Here is a 20,227-nt window from a genome sequence, read left to right as displayed (position 1 = left end):
TGTATGCAAACTGAGGCTGTACGTCTGCGTTGATGCTACTGGTTATGAAGTTCATGTTTTAATTTTCATATTTCGCATTTCTTTTAATGTAACTAAAGTATTGAATATACTATTGGACACGTTTCTTGCATGCTGATTGGACGACGTTTAATCTTTTAATTCGTTATAATGTAAAGGCCACGCGTTATGCGACGGGGAAGTGCCAAGGGAAAAAGTAAAGAAAACCGATCTCGCTATTTGTCACGCAAGTCGAGTTGACTGTGGGCGATTCAAACGTAAGCGCGTGCGCAGAACGTCTTCTCGTGGCCAGTCTCGTCGTCTTCGCTGCGCTCACAGTGAAGTTGTCGGGAACCGCGAGTGCATGTATACAGCAGGAGTATACAAACTCGGGTAATAAATATTTTATGTATTACAGTGTGTTTTAACTTAGGTATGTGTATACACAGAATTAAATAGATTATAGTGTACTGCGTAACACTAGTGCATCTACGCTATGGCACCTGTGCTCCCAATACCAGCACGGTGGACTCTGCACGCCATCCCTGTGCGTACATGGGAACTCAAATGTTACTTAGTTTTAACGCATTCGAAAAACTAGGGTGTTGGGTTAATTCTAGAAACTGAAATGCTTCAGATTACCAGTGTGTAAAACAATGAACTAGCTCACGTCCACTCCGTAGAAGTGATCAATTTTGAAAATTGACAGGCGAGCATTGACAGATACAGTCGTACAAAAAGTACATCGATGGAGAGCTTTTCTAATTCTGATGGATTCACGAAGATGGGTGAAAAACAAACCGTAGCGCATTTTACTGTTAATCTTAAAGATGTGAATGTTACTAAAGTACAGCTACAGTGTAGTTTTTATACAGTAAAGAGGCACTTAACCGTTTAATCTTAAAGATGTGAATGTTACTAAAGTACAGCTACAGTGTAGTTTTTATACAGTAAAGAGGCACTTAACCGTTTAATCGCATAACAAACCCAACTTTAGTTTGTACTGCACCATGGGTCTCCAATACAAATACAATCACAACAAACCATATACGGTAATATTTTTACAGTAGTTAACAGTTTCAAAGTGTATTTTAACAGCATTTTTGCCAGTTATTTACTGTAAAAAGTATACTTTTACAATGTGGTTCAGGCAGGCAGTGTGGCGTAGCAGTTAAGACTTTTTACTTCATATTGTGGGCTCAAATCCAACTAATGGATTTGTGTGACCACCTCATCTGAACTGGAAAAACAAAAGAAAAGTAACCAGGCATAATCCAAATAAATTAATGTACTGGCGTAATTGTTATGTTTCCAATTATTTCAAACTAAAAATATTTTACCATTTAACATTGATAATTTAGAGTATGTACAACCATTTGTCGGTCACTTGAGTTACCAGGTAACTAATGTAAATTGAGAAGATTCCAAAAAACTACTATGAACTGGATTACAAGTACAATACAATGTTTCTGTAAAAAGAACAAGAGCTGTATTTATTTTGTGAACAGCCTGTATTTTTGACGTCTAAAATTGCCTTTTTTTATAACACAGCATATTGTGATAATGCAGAGATAAAAAAAAAAAACAAATACGGTTGCATTACTCTTTTTAACATAATTTTAATATTATTTGTTTGTACAACTTATTCCTTACACTCTGAAAAATAACTCAAGCATTTTAAAGATTGGTTGTAGGTCTGAATGAGAAGATAGCTCCTGTGTGATCTGGGAACTCGGACACCAATTTTCATTGGCCATGCTTTTCCAGCAGTTCATTTTGTGAGCCCACATAGTCCAAATTAGGATCAAAAGATGCTAGCTAGGCCTCCACCATGAAACAGTTACTGTCTGAAAAGAGACACCTTGATACACAAAATGCCTGTAAATTTCCATTACATGCTATCTCCTTTTTCTGAAAAATGATGCACTCCTGAAAGATTCCAGTTTGATGAAGAGTTCTACAATGTGTGCCTTTAAGAAATTAGAGTGACTAGTGATATGAGTAGAGAACAGTAGGGTCTCTACTGTCTGCTGTATATTTACTGATCAGGTGGGACTGATGCACTTTGTCTTTGTATTTTTCCAGTTTCTTATTAATTAATTTACGTGGATTAGGTCTGCTACTGGATTCTACAGACACATTGACAGTATACTTCAAGTAACATCGTGTTAATTTATGACAAATAAAGTGACAGGTGTTTGGTAAAAATGTCTTGACATGACTTATCTGTCAGCATCTTGTTACCCCGTGCACTGTTTCAGATTGTCTATGCAAAATTCAATTTATTTTTGATTGTACCTTGTTTAAGAAGTTGTAAAGTACTAATAATAAATAGTGGAAAGTATTAGTGGGTCAATGTGTCCAAAATCAAAAAAGAAAATGAAAGGATGCATTTTGTTTTCAATAAAGTGTGTGATCCATACTCACTGGAGTCTCCTGTATGTCAGGGGAGTTTTGTTGCTTCTATAAACACTAAATTTCAGGAATTATCATGTAGTCAGATTTTGAAGCCCATATTTATTTTACTATGTGGAACTCATCTTTGTTAGTCCTAAAAATGATATGTTTTAAAAAAGAGAATGTAAGTAAACAAAGCTATCTTTGATGAGGTTTCTTCCTTTTTTTGTAAATGCCAGATGAAACGATGATGGACAATGCATTTTCATCATTACTTTTACCCAAAAAAGTTGATGGTTATGCTTCAGATTATAAAATTTGAAGGACTGATGAAGAGACTATTGACATTTACTGCCCTCTAGGTGGAAATTAATATTACAATGCTGTGATTTTTATCATTCCTGCTGATGCCCTACTGAGCTAGACATCTGCACAATAGTGATTTTGTCTAGATGGTTATGTTTAACATAATAATGTGGTGCAGCTCAAAGATTCAGCTAGTAGTAAAAGAATGACATGTTAATCAACTCACATCCCATCACCGCGAACATGAAGAGGGGATATTGTATGGGAGCAAAGTCCCTGGGCAGAGTAAGGGTTAGGAAGTTTGGGCTAATTGAGTTGTGGACTGAGCAGAGAGTGTAGCAGAGTGTGTTGATGTAGTTATGTTAGTGCAAGTGCACTGCATTTGACTTGAGGTTTTTCTAAGGTTCCTCACATTGTGTTTCTTGTCTTCAATTAGACTAAAAGCCATTCAGAAGCTAAATAGGTCAGTCAGTCAGTCAGTTTTTTTTTTAAATATGATCCTCTCTGATTAGCATTGTTATAAGCACAGTTCCATTGAAACTTCACTTTAATCACCTGCAGTTTATGTCAGTTAAATTGTTTATGAGGCTAGCCAGATCATCTCTTTGTTTGGCCTTTTGTTCTAGTAAGACTAAAATATTGCAGTAATTAACTGTCAGACAGACAGACTTTGCATTACAGCAGCATGGACAAATTTTCACTTTGTTTTTATTTTGCTGCATCTTGCTTTTGTATTATGAATAATGCAATTAAAGTATTTGATATGTTTATGTGATATGGCTAAAAATAATTTTAATTATTTAGAAAGCAGACAGACATTTTAGAAAAAATATGAACAAATCAAATTAGATAATTTCAAATATGGAAAAAGAAAAAAATATTTTCATACTACAAACAATTAGTAATAGACTATTACTGAACTCGCAAAAACATGAAAAAGTACAACATTTTCTAACCCGCTTAATCCTGAACAGAGTCGCAAAGGGGTGTAGTGCAATATTACCATTAGAAAATTCCAGACATCCAGAATTTTTTTTATTATAGATCTTGAAGTTATTTTAATCCATTGTTCTTCCTTTATGAACTTGGGGTATTTTACAGTTTGGAGAGATGTTTCATTTTTGGTGTGTCTATTCCATGTTGCACTGAGAACATTCCATGAAATAGGCTGATAACTAACAAGAAAAGAGTAAAAGTACTGTTTTAGCCAACATGTTTTGAGACTGTAGTCTTTCTCAGAGCCAGTTGCGTAATACTGTTAAAATATCAAACAGTTGTTTTTCACCAGAAATTAAAACCGGGTCAACACACATTGACGTTGATAGAGTAAATAACTTTAAAATAACAGTTGAGAGTGTTAGCAAACATCACCTTTATGGGTTTCCGAGCTTCAGTCTATAAAATACAGTATATTATACAGTAGTAGCCAAAGAAAATCCAGAAACCTATGCTAATCCATTTGGATGCTTGGAATTACCTTAGTAATATTGTTGTAATATTTTTTATGTTATGTTTGAGTTGTATGGCATTCTATTACTGCTTGTAGTATAAATTTTTTTTTATTTTTGTTGAGCTAATGTTCTGAATTCATATTATTCATTGATATTACAAGAGCTACAGTGAATATAAAGTGTTGTAATTTCTACACGTTGTGACCAACATTTATGCAATTACCCTTAAATTAATGTCTGCCATGTGCACTTTAATCACATCTAAATTGTTTTATTTGTAATTTTAAATTGTGGAGCAGAGGGGTAAATCAAGGAAAATTGTGTCTTTTTCCAAATTTTAGTGGACAGGACTATATGTTTTTTCTAAAGTTTTCAGTTGCTTCCTTAATAATTATGAATCTCCCATAGCATTACTGAGGACAGTTAATACCTTGTGAAAATGAATGACAAGAGAAAGTGGGTAAAGTAAGCAACTATCAATGGCATCAATAAAATAAAAGTAAACTATCTCGTACACAACAACATAACCCACATCATCGGATTAATGTGCAGTGTTTTTAAAATACTGAATCATTGCATCTAAATTAATAAAGCTGCCATCTGTACAACGGAAAAATTTTAATCAATCCATCCTCTTTCAGTTCAGTTTAATGTGACTGTTGTATTGTGAGTAGGTAGCATTTTTCACAGGACACACCCTTACACAGACCAGCACTCACTCACGCTGTATATGTACGCATCAAAACCAGAGGTGATGGAAAAAAACACACGGACATAGCGATACATATGCAGTGGCTGAACTAGGATCTGAACTCAGTCTTTTTGAGCTGTAAGACAGCAGCACTAATCAATTTCCCACAATGTGCCCTGACAACAAAATCTATGAAGATATACAGTATTTTAAAATAGTGTAACATTCTCGAACATGCTTAACTTTATTGATGGTTGTGGAGGTCTGGAGATAATCCCACAAACCTGGAAAAACTGCTGGATAGGGTCTTAGAACCTCAAATCGTTTTGGCAAAACCAAATTCACACTCACATACCCATACTTACTAAATGTAATGTTTGGAAGGAAAACCAGATGACCCAGTGGATATGTGGAAAATACACAAATTCCACATAGACAAGAACTGGGCACAGGACTAGATCCCTATATTTGTGAGGCAACACTGCGTATTACTAACTCCAATCTTCTTTTACAAGAGATAAAAAAATATATATTCAATTTTTTCAAAGGAGAATCTAGAAAGAAAGTAAATAATACTATGGTAAAAAAGACAAAAAACATTCAGGTTTTTAGGGAGTAAATTGTTAAATAAAAAATGGAATTTGTAGGGGTTGTTCCTGATGTTTGTGCCTTTTTGGGCTGTGTGGAAAAATTTTTCTCTGTCTGGCTCTTGTACAGCTGCGGGAAACCCTGACCCCAATTATCCTTGTGGCAGCAAATGTGATGTTTGCAGCCCCAGTTGTTGTTTTACCTACAGAACTTTTTCTCAGATGTTGTTTGTTGTCATATCCATGAGGCAAGCTCTACATACAATACATTTATTTGTGCACAGACCTCAGTTCTTAAGCTGAAATATTGCTATATCACTGGTAATGATGTCAAAAAAAGAAATCAGTGCTTTCCTCTTTTCTTTCTGATTTTTCCTGTCCATCTCTCGTTTTGCTTATGTCTGAGAAATGTTCTGTCATGATAGTGAGATGTGTTGACTTTAGGTACACTTAAAGGAGATCTTTTGTTTCTTCTTTTCTCTCATAATTAATGTGATGCATACTTTTTCTAAAGCTACTGGTCAGTGCAGAGTATTCCAGCTAATTAGTTTTCACTGTGCATTAAAATGTGAAGTCTTAGTTTGCATCTTACATTTATTTTTAGTTAAGTAAGTATAAAAGTAAAGCACAGATTCTCAGCTGTTAAATTTTGCCAGATACATATTGTGAATTGAATTTTAAAATTGGTTAATGCATCAATCTTTTTGCCATATTGATTGGTTCTTTTTGCATCAATTATTGTCCAATAAGAAATACAACTAATAAACAGAAGTGAAATAATTCATAATAATCAATAAATTGATTCCACTTGGACACAAATAGTTCTGTTCACTTGCACTGTTAGGACAGCTTGAACATATCATTTATACTTATGCTGATCCTCATCACTTTGGAATTCTATTTCATGTAAATATTTCTGCCAAGAGCAGAACATTTACTGGCATCCAAGCATGCATAGTTGCACAAATAAGATATAATTGGTAAGACGTTTGTCAAGAAATAACCTCAAAATGTGACAACAGGGATGCCACACTAAGGTTTACACAGCTAGAACTCTCAGCATATACTTTTTATCAAACTAGTACAGCACTGTCAGGGCTCTTTGTGTATGGTGCACTCTAAAGTAGAATTACAAAAGTAAAACATAAAGGATTTGCTCTTTTCACTGACAATTTTTTGCATTTGCTGCTGTTTGTTTGAAGTTTGATTTTGGCTTTGTATTTGTTAAACAGTATTAATGCATTGGCTTGTTGCAGGTAAAGGTGTCAGCACAATGCCCTCTCTTATGCTTTTTCTTCATTCCAGTGAACCTCACCCGAAAGAAAGAAATGAGCCTTGATATATACCTAGGGGCCTTTACTTAGGCTGCCTGCCAATATTGTGCAAACCATTTGTTTAATGTTATTCATTCTTTAACTGATACCAAAGCTCACAGCTTGCGAATGTAATATCAATCATCATAGCTAAGCAAAATGAAAATACTCACAGTTTGTGTTTTTAATGGCCTATGGGAACCAGTAGTTGAAGGAAAAAGTGCAGAGCCCAAACAGCAAGTAAAACCCAAGGATACTTTGAATTATGAGAAACAGACCATCATACTCCCCTACATCATGCACAGAAGTTATGAGGCATTTACTTATTTGCAAATAAATACAAGTACTAATATCCAATTCTGGAATGGATTAATCAATTACACCCAGTGCTGCCAGAATAATGATCTGGTCTCCTGTGCTCCTGAGTTGGATTAAACTGGTTTTAAAAGTGAATAAATGGATAGGTGAATAAAAGTTACAAATCACATTAATGATTTAAAATTAACCAAATAGTTTTAATGTAAGTCAATAATACAAATACAATACTTAAAGCATGGAAGATACAGTAAGCCACTGGACAGTGGCCCAGCTAGAAAGCAGAATATAATAGTAATAATTAAAACCAAAAGACTATTATAAATTAATATTTTAAATAGAACTGTCAGTACTTGTCTGAAAAACTTTACATAAAGATGTTTACAGCACAAAAGACAATATATAACTGCAGTATATTTTGTAGGAATAAGCAAAAGATACAATATGCTGACTCTAAAATAAACTACATTGCTGTTATTTTTTAATGTGATTCATGGTGTACAGTTTGAACAAAGGATCATACAGAATAAGTTGTTGTGGAGAGAGGCAGACATTTTTGTAAAAAAAAAAACATGTATTCAGGAAGTCGTGAGAATACTACTGGATGACCTTGTATGTGGATTATGCAACATGAGTAATGTGGGATTTTTTTCATGGACTTTTTTGGGACTAGTTTGCTGTTGATCACCATAGATAGCTATTCTATCACAAACTTTATTCCCATTCTGCATGAAAATACGTCATTACATTTTTTTCTTGACCATTATTACAAAGTACATGGAGAAAGTAACATTTAAATATCATTTTTGGATGGAGTATTCCTTTAATCTCTATTATTAGTATTGGACTGCTGTCACTTGTCTGTGAGAGACATACATTCAGGAATTTCAGTGTACTGTGTTCTTACACACTTGGCAATATGTTTAAATCTGAATAAGGGTACTGATCAGTGTTGATTGATAACATTTGTCAAAGTGTTCTTTGCAGCAAATATGCTGTGTTCATCGGTGACCATGTTTGCAGAATATTTTCCTGGAAATTAGCCATGTGAGCTGTCGGAACAATGTGCAAAACTTTCATGCATGCGTACTCAACTGCATACTTAAGTTGCTTCCCAATCTGCATCTTGCATAAGTGATGTAACTACTCCGGACAGATTTTTACCCCACATGTGTTATTAATAAAATAAAAAATAAAAAAACTAGCAGTCTACACATATAGATCACAATCAAAAACGTGCTATCAGTCTCTGATCTATGCTTTGCATTTTTTTTTCTTCCATTAAAATGATAGGAATACTTTGTAAATAGCAATAAATATTTCAATATTATTATTATTATTTTACGGGGTTTAAAGTTTATTGAAAATGCAATTAGCCCACATCCCCATCCCTTATGCGGACCTGGGGCCTCATGTATAAACGGTGCGTACGCGTAAGAACTTTTCCACGTTCAAATCGCGATGTATAAAACCTACACTTGGCGTAAAGCTACGCACTTTTCCACGGTACCTCATGGCTTGTCATACGCAAGTTCTCCGCTCGGTTTTGCAAACTGGCGGCACCCAGCGTCAAAGCAATGGTACTGTTCTTGTGTGATTACTCATTATTTTCATGACGCGGCTTTATAAATACACAGAAACTAACCGCATATTGTTTATTAGTGTAATGCATCTGATTGTAATTCGTAACAATATAATGATCCAGGGAACAGCCATAGTATTCCAAATACCATAACTGCTTTAGCGTTGTTACTCTCACTTCTTTTTCTTCTTCTTCTTCTTCTTTTTTCAGCTCCTCCCGTTAGGAGTTGCCACAGCGGATCATCTTTTTCCATATTACTCTCACTGCACCACTTGGAGTATTTATATCACTGTATCTGAGTGTGAATCACAGCAGCAGCTGATCGGAAAGAGAATTATCGGTATACAGCTTTAAGGATACGCTGTCTCCGCCACTGCAAAATGTTTTAAAGCCTTTCCTGTACGGACCTCGCGGTTCAGAAACAGTTTAATCCCAAGAACTTTAAATGCACTCAATCAATTGCTCCTTGTAGAACGGTTTGTACTTAGAAGTACAATCACCCCACTGTAAACTTGCACTACAGTTATAATATCTCACAACCTGGGCCACTTTATAAAGCGCGTATTTACATATGATGACGATATAATTTTTAAGGTGAAATGCAGCAAAATATGTTTGTTAAATTATACACATAAAACTTTAACTTCATTTAAATAATCTATATTCTTCACTGGGAGTGTCGTGAAGGATTGAATAATTAAACATGTACTACGAAGATATTTCAATGTTCTTTAAACGTTTTGAAGAATCGGCGCTATGCTTACAGATGGCTTAACGTCTATTACAGAGCTGATTGTATGGCGATCGGTTACTTGGGGTTAAGAAAAGCAAGGACTCTTGGGCGTGCACCAATATATATTGAATATAAAACAGAAAGAGAAAATAACAACACAGCTAAAAACGCAGCGACAAATTTCGACAAAAGATAAATGCTTGTCATGAGCACGAGGCTCATGAAACACATGTTTAATAATGTGCTTTAGCTCCTATCATCATGAAAATGACATCACGTATACATCTCAGTATTTTAGTTATTCAGAGAGCTGTAATATCACAAATGTAATGGACTCTGTGTCCAGTTGGAGGAAGAGAGCCAGTTTAAGAAGCAAGTAGTGATTCACACACATAGATCACATACGAGTAGAAGATCAAATACAAAACAAAGCATTTAACGTGCTACTTTAATTACGATGTAATTTTGAGAAACTGGTTAATTAAACGATTTTAAGATGAAGTTTATAATGTTCTACTAAATGACAAAATAAACTACGTGATTAAAGTGGAAAATTCGAGATTAAAGTTGGCATTTCGTGCTTTTCCCACCGTGTGCCTTTTTCTCTGTACCCTAATAAGCTTTCATATGACACTCAGACAGTGGGCTTACAACTCGGCTTTCCACGGCGACTTTGATATGTGACTTCTTTTTTATTTCCGGCACTGTGCGATTTTGTGGATGTGAGCTTTCATGTTTCTCCAACACGCTATGTCACTCGATCAACTTCCTTTTGTTGATTATACCACGGCTTATTTGAACAAATAGTATATTTTTTCTTTGCCTCCACTTGGTATTCGCTGAAATTCTTATATTTTCCCCGTGATTTATATTGATTTACATATTCAAATAGGCGTAATTCTGGGAGGATTTGGGGCGTTACATAATGCACGTGCACGAGCGTTAGTTTTCACGCTGATCGGGATTTATGTAACGGAAGGACGTGGAAGTTAGATACGCACAGATTCCTGCATCTGGATTTTTCTGTGCGTAAGCACATTTCGGCTTTTGTGCTTACGCCATGTTATAGTGCGAGTTCTACGCAAGGCGTTATACATGAGGCCCCAGGTGAGTGGGCTGCAGCTATGTATATACATTATTTATTTATTTTGTTTCCCTTATTGCTAGGTTGTTGCCATTTGTTGTACTTGTAGGTACTTTTCATAGGGACATCCACTGAAGCGCGGCGTGATAAGTCACCAGAGTGAATTCGCGACCCAACAGGCAGTAACAAAGATGGGTCACCGCCCACTAAATGGCCAAAGCCTCCCTCTCCAATGCCGCATACCTGGTCTCTCGGTCCAGCAGTTTCCGGCTTAAGTACATCACGGGGTGTTCGACACCATCGACACTTTGGCTCAACACAGCGGCCAGGCATGTGTCTGAAGCGTCGGTCTGGAGAATAAAAGAAAGACCAAAGTCAGGTGTCCTTAATACTGGTGCTGACGTTAGGGCCTTTTTTAGGTCACTGAATGCATGTTCTGCCTTGTCATTCCATACCAACTATAAGGGAGCGCCCTTCTTTGTTAAATTGGTCAAGGGTGCTGCCCTTTCGGAGAAACGGCGTACGAACCGGCAGTAGTACCCCGCCAACCCCATGAAAGCCTGCACCTGTCTCTTGGTATTCGGAAGGGGCCATTCCAAGATGTCTTTGATTTTTGAACATTGTGGCCTCACCTGTCCTCGTCCAACTAGGTAGCCTAAATACTTGGCCTCTTTCAAGCCAAAAAAGCACTTACGAGGGTTTATGCGGAGGCCGGCATTAGCTAGTGTCGCAAGGACAGCGGAGACCTGCAATAGATTTTCCTTCCAGGTGCCGGAATAGATGACTACGTCATCCAGGTAGGCGGCACTATAGGACTGGTTGGGCTTCAGCACTCTATCCACCAGACGGTGAAGGGTCGCTGGGGCCCTGTGCAGCCCAAATGGGAGGACCTTGATTTGCCAATGTCCGTTAGGGGTGCTAAAGGTGGTTTTCTCTTTTGCAGATGCCGTTAAGGGAATTTGCCAATACCCTTTCGTCATATCAAGAGTAGTCAAGTATCGAGCCGTACCCAGCCGCTCAAGTAGGTCATCTATACGGGGCATCGGGTAGGCATCGAATTTGGAGGCCTGGTTTAGACGTCTAAAATCGTTACAGAACCTCCAGGAGCCGTCTGGCTTAGAAAAGAGGACGATAGGACTGGACCAGGGACTATGGCTCTCCTCAGTAATGTCCATGTCCAACATCCGATGCACCTCCAGTTCCACTTCAGCGCGTTTTGCCTCCGGGAGTCTATAGGGTCTCTCCTGGACGATTACTCCGGGGTCCGTGACAACCGAGTTAAGAAAATATTACACTTGCTTTAGTTCATCCAATACCTTGAATGTAATACAACAGGCTTTTGAGAATGCAGCAGGGTTCTGTTAAATAAAAAAGAATATTTTGGTAATTGCATGATAGATTGTTATTTGAAAGACAAGCTTAAATGAGTTATTTAAATTTTATGCAGTCTAGACCTGTCTCTTTAAGGAATTCAAATAGTATATATGACCAGTAGTTTATGGATTATACAAATGCATTTGAAGTCAGTAATAAATAAAACAGTACGACTACCATTTCCTTTCAAGTATAATTAGTATCATAATAACAACCCATTATTTGAGCACAGCTGCATATGAATCTGCAAATGATGATGTTGCACATCAAAAAAGCTTTAAACAGCTAGAGAAGAAACCAAAATGATGACTTGATGATTACAGAAAAGCAATGATGGGCTGTAAGCTAACATTCTGTTATAAACACTGCATTTTTCCAAACAATATCAGTAACAATTGGGCTAAGCAACAGGCTGTATTGGGGGGTATTGTCAGAATAAAAAGAGAGGATTCAGCCTGCATTCTTTTTTCAGTAATTATCACTTTAGAATTTCTCTTTGCTGGTCTGTGTCAACATTATTTGGTTACTTGAAATAGCCTGAAGAAGAACATAAATTATGTTATGAAATTATGAATTACAAAAAATAAATTGATGGAAGGAATTTGAGTTATTGTGCACTGGTAAGGAGACTGAATTTTGTTAATGGATCATCTTTTTCTATATCGTCCTGTCTTCTGCATCTTGCTCTGTCACACCTATCACACGCATGTACCACATTGATAAATCTTCTCTTAGGTCTCTTTTCCGTTTGCCTGGCAGCTCTATCTTTAACATCCTTTTTCCAATATACCCAGCATCTCTCCTCTGCACATGTCCAAACCAACACAAACTTGCCTCTCTGACTTTGTCTCCTAACCGTCCAACCTGAGCCAACCCTCTAATGTAATCATTTCTAATCCTGTCCATCCTCGTCACAGTGCAAATCTTAACATCTTTAACTCTGCCACCTCCAGCTCTGTCTCCTGCTTTCTGGTCAGTGCGTCCGTCTCCAACCCATATAACATAGCTGGTCTCATTACTATCCTGTAGATCTTCTGTTTCACCATTGCTGATGACCGTCTGTCACAAATCACTCCGTGACACTCTTCTCCACCCATTTCACCCTGCCTGCATTCTTTTTCACCTCTCGTCCACAATCCCTATTACTCTGTACTGTTGATCCCAAGTATTTAAACTCGTCCACCGTCGCCAATTGTACTCCTTGCATCCTCACCATTCCACTGTCCTTCCTCTCATTCACACACATATATTTTGTCTTGTTCCTACTGACCTTCATTCCTCTCCTCTCTAGAGCATATCTCCACCTCTCCAGGTTCTCATCAACCTCCTCCCTACTCTCAGCATGATCACAATTTAGTCTACTTCTCTGCCACTCCTGACTCTTCTCAAGGCATCCTGTCATATGCTTTCTCCGGGTCCACAAAGTCACAATACAACTCCTTTTGGCCTTCTCTATACTCCTCCATCAACACCCTCAGAGAAAACCTAACATATGTGGCGGTCTTTCTTGGCATGAAACCATACTGCTGCTTACTAATCATCACCTCCCTTCTTAATCTAGCCTCCACTACTCTTTCCCATAACTTCATGCTGTGGCTCATCAATTTTATACCCCTGTAGTTCCTACAGCTCTGCACATCCCCCTTATTCTTATAAAGTGATACCAGTACACTTCTTCCCCACTCCTCAGGCATCCTCTCACTTTCCAAGATTCCATTAAACAATCTGGTTAAAAACTCTACTGCCATCTCTCCTAAACACCCCCATGCTTCCACAGGTATGTCATCTGGACCAACGGCCTTTCCATTCTTCATCCTTTTCATAGTTGTCCTTACTTCCTCCTTGCTAATCCGTTACACTTCCTGATTCAGTATCTCCACATCACTCATTATTTTCATTCATCGGCCTCTTGAAGTACTCTTTCAATCTTCTCAGCATACCTTTCTCACTTGCATATCTTTCTCAACTCTGTTCATCTGTCTAGCCAATCAGTACAGGTCCTTTTCTCCCTCCATATTGTCCAAACTCTCATACAACTCATCATACACCTTTTCTTTAGCCTTTTCCACCTCTCTCTTCGTGAGAGTGTGCTGAGCTTTTTAATATATTTATATTTTTATCCAAATTTAATGTATATTTACAATGCTTTCTATATTGACAGGAGTCTAATCAAACTAGATAGTAGAGACTCTATTCCCCTCGTCCTTAACCTTTGTTTAGTCTACATGTTGCCGAATCATTTTCTACATATAGATCTGATCCATGATGAGTTAATTCATTGTAATGAAGAGCTGTCTGAGTACAATTCGCAGTGATTACTTCAAGCAGATAAAATCTGCAGTTGCTACCACACAATTGTTTTTAAAATAATGCATGCCTACTTCTAGTGTTTTTTTTTTTTTTATTCTTCATCTACTGTCTTGGTTGTTACATGTTTGGTTATCCCATTCATAATCCCATGTGCCTTTGACCTAGTTTACACAAACACAGATACATTTGAAAGTGCATCTTTGTTTTTTTTTTTTTTTTTATTCATTTTGACCTTTAATCAGTACAGAAATGTAGTTTTCGACCATTAAAGAAGTGTTTAAATTTGAAAACATTAGGTCTTCAGGTAACAGTGTAGATTTTTTAAAGCCTTTTGAAAGCACTGATATATAATTATCATTATCCTGTCATCTCATTTTTAATGTCGCTGAAATTCCTTACTTAAGTTCTGTGCAATTGTTGATGGGTACTGTGCCTTGAAATGCTCAAATATTTTGCTGCATTTCTTTTGGCAGGACTCCCAGTCCTTATTTTCCAAGGCTTTCACGGCCTTATCCTTGTATTGTTGGTGAACTATTCGCAACTAAGGCAATGGCTCCAGCTGCAAATGAAAGTGCCGGGAATGTGGTGGTATCCAGGTGGCGTCTCCGCCCCTATGCCTGTTGGGAGAAAAGGGCCGGACCCCGGCTTCCCAGGAGTAGGACCCGCTTCGGGGGAAAACTGCCCTCGCAGGACGTGCCGCACCTCCCGAGTGGTCTTCGCTGGCAGTGGGGCACTGTCAGAGGTGCCAGGGGTGACGACCGGGCCGGGACGCCTTAAAGGACCGGAAGAGGGCGTGTGCCCGCCTTGGGTCATGTGGGGGCCACCACCCTGGTTGCTTTGGGGGCCACGGGCTGAGGGCATGGAAACCCAACCCTGTAGGGGCCCGTGGTCACCGCCAGGGCGTGCCCCAGTGCCTTGGGAACCCTGGACCCCAGTACTTCCGCCACACCAGGAAGTGCTGGGGTGGAAGAGAATCAGGGACACCCAGAGAGCTTCCGGGAGAACAGCCGGCACTTGTGCCACACTGGGGTATGTCAGTGGGAGATTGCCGGGGAGCACCTGGAGCTCCTCCGGGTGCAGATAAAATGGGCTGCCTTTCTTCATTCGAGGTGAGAGTCGGAAGCGGAGTGGACTGAGCCTACTGAAGGAGGCGCGGGTATTTTGCAAGTGTGTATATATACACACACACATATATATATATATATATATATATATATATATATATATATATATATACTAGTAAAATACCAGCAGCATGAGAAGTAGTGTGTTAAAGAAGCAATGAAAAGAAAAGGAAACATTTTGAAAATAACGTAACATGATTGTCAATGTTATTGTTTTGTCACTGTTGTGAGTGATGAGTGTTGTTGTCATATATATATATATATATATATATATATATATATATATTTACACACACACACACAAACATATATATATATATACATATCTATACATATACACATACATATACATACACACATACATACATACACACACATATATACACACATATATACATATACATACATATCTACATATATACACACACAGCTATTTCGTATCAGTGCAATACGCTGCTTGTTAAAACGGATGATACCCGCTCTTACGTGCAAGTCTGCGTGGATATTATGAACTATCGTATTTGTTCAAGTTCTATTTAAATTTTAAATAGAAGGAATTTTTATTTAGTCGACAGAAATATCTTTGGTAGGAATGGTAAAAGCAGACAGGAATATTATTCCTGAATAAATCAACTCAAACCTTAAACAACTTATAATATTTTGCTCTCTATAAAAAATATCCTGTCTAAATTATACAAGTTAGAAATAAAGTAAACATTAAAAGAACAAACATTCAAATTTCTTTACTCTTATGTAATTTTATACTTTATAAAAAATAAACTTAGATTTTAAATATCCCAAAAGATTTCGCTCTCCATAAAAATATATCCTGTCAAAATGATACAAATTCAAATGTGCTATCGAGACCTACTTCACTCACGCTCGTACATTTTCTCCCCATTTCGCTCTCAGGCAAAGATGATGTGGCGGACCGTGGTCCCGAGGAGTCTGGACTTTCGCCCATCTGATCCAGGTCAGTCTCTGAAAAGCCGTATCTTGAACTTGGGCTTGCCGATCTTAGTTTGGATGTAGCTTTAGTTTTCGGTTCTTTCGGACCCCCTTTCTTGTTGGCCATGTTTATATATGTTTGCATATACTGTAGTAGTGCCCCTCAGGTCAGATAAATACAGGGTATCTCAGGATAATAAGCTATAATATGAAAAATAACACCGCTGCTAGCGGAGCTCCGCTTCAGACGTCCATCTCTCGCAATGGACGAGACCAACCAACTAAATCAAACACCCCAGAAATATTATCATTGGATGCAGAAAAAGCATTTGACATGATTGAATGAAAATACCTTCTTACTACATTGGAGATATTTGGGTTTGGCCCGAACATTTGTGCATGGATCAAATTACTGTATACCAATCCAGAAGCTTCAGTTTGTGTTAATAACATTTGTTCAGACTACTTTAAACTAAAATGTGGCACCAGAAAAGGATGCCCCTTGTCACCGCTACTGTTTGCAATCGCCACTGAACCACTGGCAATACACTGTCAAAACAATGATCAAATAGAGGGGATTATCAGAGAAGGACTGGAACAGAAAATTTCTCTATATGCAGATGATATGGTACTGTATATATTAGACCCACAAAATTCTGTGCCAGCAGTCTTAACAGCACTCGCAGAATTTCAAAAGATCTCCGGTCTCAGAATTAATCTGAATAAAAGTGTACTCTTTCTAATGAATTCTCAAGCATATAAAATTAGGTTAGGTACCCTACCTTTTATCATTGCAGAACAGTTTAAATACCTAGGGGTAAACATCACAAGTAAACATAAATCTGTTTATCAACAAAATTTCGCCATCTGCCTGGAAAAAATTAAGCAAGACTTGCATAGATGGTCAACCCTTCATCTCACTCTAGCTGGAAGAATTAACACTGTTAAGATGAATATTCTTCCTAAGCTCCTTTTTTATTTCAAAACATCCCAATATACATCAATAAATAATTTTTTTAAATTTATTTATTTATTTATTAATTTTATTACAATCAATACATAGCAATCAAGTTTTTACAAAAAAAAGAATTATGCTAAGAACAGATCGATCCCCACCCTTGAGAGAGAGAGCAAGCCAAACGGTGTAAAATTTAAGGCTTTTAAAAATACCTAAATCAACAAATTCTCTGTGCTTTATAAAATCATTTCAAAATATTACTGATTAGATCCTGCCATGTTTTGAAAAAAGTCTGCACAGATCCTCTAACTGAGTATTTGATTTTTTCCAATTTTAAATAATATAACACATCAGTTTCCCACTGACTTAAAAGAGGAGAGTTTGGGTTCTTCCAGTTTATCAGAATAAGTCTGCGTGCCAACAGTGTAGTGAATGCAATCACAATTTGTTTGTCTTTCTCCACTTTAAGACCCTCTGGAAGAACCCCAAACACAGCTGTTAATGGGTTAGGAGGGATTGTGAGTCCAAGACTGTCTGAGAGGTAATTAAAAATTTTTGTCCAGAATAATGTTAATTTGGAGCAGGCCCAGAACATGTGACCTAGTGAGGCTGGGGCTTGGTTGCAACGTCGCAGGTTGGATCATGCCCTGGAAACATTTTGAGAGTTTTAGTCGAGACAGATGTGCTCGATATATAATTTTGAGTTGTATAATTGTATGCTTTGCATATGGAGCTTGAGTGAATTCTCTGCATTGCTACTTTCCACTCCTTTTCTGATATATTAATTGAGAGGTCATTTTCCCAGTGTCCTCTTGGATCTTTGAAAGGAAGGGATTGTAAAAGGATTTTATATATTGTAGAGATGGAGTCTAACTCCTTGAAATTGAGCAATAATTTTTCCAGCGTGGATGAGGGTGCAAGATGAGGAAAATCTGGAAGGTTCTGTTTAACAAAGTTCCTGATTTGAAGATAGTGAAAGAAATTTGTAGCTGGAATGTTAAATTTGGAATGTAATTGTTCATAGGATGCAAAGGCGTTGTCTATATAAAGATCTCTAAGCAAGTTAATTCCAAATTTTTCCAGATATTAAAACTGCATATGTTTGTGAGGGTTGAAAGAGGTGGTTCTTTTGCAGGGGTGCCACAGAAAGAAGCTTCTCCGTCTTAAAATGCTTTCTACATTGGTTCCAGATTCTAAGTGAGTGGAGCACAATTGGGTTATTAGTGTATTGCCGATAACGTGTGTTTATTGGAGCACAAAGCAAGGAATACAAAGAAGTACTGCAGGATTTTACTTCTATTGCGGTCCATGCCTGTGTATGTTCTTCTATTTGTGTCCAGGTTCTTATCGACTGTATATTTGCGCCCAGTAATAAAACTGGAAGTTAGGTAGAGCCATGCCACCTTCTGCCTTTTGTCTTTGTAGGGTCGCTCTTTTGATGCGTGGATGTTTAGAATTCCAAATAAATGAGGTTATTGTTGAATCTAATTGCTTAAAGAACGATTTATTAATGTATATTGGTATGTTTTGAAATAAAAAGGAGCTTAGGAAGAATATTCATCTTAACAGTGTTAATTCTTCCAGCTAGTGTGAGATGAAGGGTTGACCATCTATGCAAGTCTTGTTTAATTTTTTCCATACAGACACGAAATTTTGTTGATAAAGAGCTTTATGTTTACTTGTGATGTTTACCCCGAGGTATTTAAACTGTTCTGCAATGATAAAAGGAAGGGTGTCTAATCTAATATTATATGCTTGCGAATTCACGGAAAGAGTACACTTTTATTCAGATTAATTCTGAGACCAGAGAGCTTTTGAAATTCTGTGAGTGCTGCTAAGACTGCAGGCACAGAATTTTCTGGGTCCGATATATACAGTACCATGTCATCTGCATATAATGAGATTTTCTGTTCCAGTCCTTCTCTGCTAATCCCCTTTATCTGATCAGTATTTCGACAATGTATTGCCAGTGGTTCAATGGCAATTGCAAACAGCAGTGGTGACAAAGGGCATCCTTGTCTTGTGCCACGTTCTAGTTTAAAGTAGTCTGAGCAAATGTTATTGATGCAAACTGAAGCTTCTGGGTTAGTATACAGTAATTTAATCCATGCACAAATGTTGGGCCAAACCCAAACTTCTCCAAAATAGTAAAAGGTATTTCCATTCAATCATGTCGAATGCTTTTTCTGCATCCAATGATAATAATATTTCTGGGGTGTTTGATTTAGTTGGTGAGTATATTACATTAAACAGGCGTCAAGATTTGAAGATAAGTGTCGGCCCCTAATAAATCCAGTTTGGTCTTGTGATATTACTGAGGGAGCACTTTCTCCATCCTTCTAGCTATGATTTTAGAGAGTATTTTAACGTCGTTATTCAGAAGTGAAATTGGTCTGTATGATGCACATTGTAATAAGTCCTTATTTTGTTTTGGAAAGACAGTGATTAGTGCTTGGCGAAAGGTTTGTGGAAGAGATTGGTTATCTCTGGCTTCTGTAAATGTTGCTAATAGGAGGGAGCTAGCTGAGCGGAGAATTTCTTGTAAAACTCTGCAGGGTAGCCGTCAGGGCCTGCTGCTTTTCCACCTTGGAGTGACTTTATAGCATCCAGTAATTCTGATAATGACAGAGGTTTATCGAGCTCCTCCACACTAATAGCGTCAATTTGTGGTATCTGTAATTTATCCAGAAATGCATTAGATTGTATATTGTCTTCTTTAAACTCAGTAGTATATAGGGATTTATAGTAGTCTCTAAAAGTGTACATTATATTTTTGTGTTCGATGATTTTATCTCCATTCGTGTTAGTAATTACGAGATTGCGTTGTACATCTTGCTTGTGAATTTGTTGCGCTAAAAGCTTATTAGCTTTCTCTCCATGTTCATAATAATGATGTCTGGATTTGTAAATTAGTTGTTCGGTTTCTTTAGTTGTCAAGAGGTTTAATTCTGAATGTAGAGCCTGCCTCCTCTTATGTAGAGTCTCGCTTGGTAGTCTGGCATGTTCTTCATCTATTTTAGTAATTTCGCTTTTTATCTCTGCTACTTTCTTCGCTCG

At 37.4% G+C, this 20,227-nt stretch overlaps 1 protein-coding gene across 1 annotated transcript in view; it reads left to right on the top strand.

Moving 5' to 3' along the window:
* Window positions 1–312: 312 nt before the first annotated feature.
* Window positions 313–20,227, top strand: part of cdc42ep2 (CDC42 effector protein (Rho GTPase binding) 2) — an 88,111-nt gene continuing 68,196 nt past the window's right edge. The window contains exon 1 of the mRNA XM_039769045.1: window positions 313–390. The gene's annotated coding sequence lies outside the window, so the exon portion shown is untranslated. The remainder of the gene's footprint in view (window positions 391–20,227) is intronic.

The sequence above is a fragment of the Polypterus senegalus genome, chromosome 11 (assembly GCF_016835505.1).
Source record: "Polypterus senegalus isolate Bchr_013 chromosome 11, ASM1683550v1, whole genome shotgun sequence".
In the NCBI taxonomy this organism is placed as follows: Eukaryota; Metazoa; Chordata; class Cladistia; order Polypteriformes; family Polypteridae; genus Polypterus; species Polypterus senegalus.
This window is presented reverse-complemented; position numbering and strand designations above follow the sequence as displayed.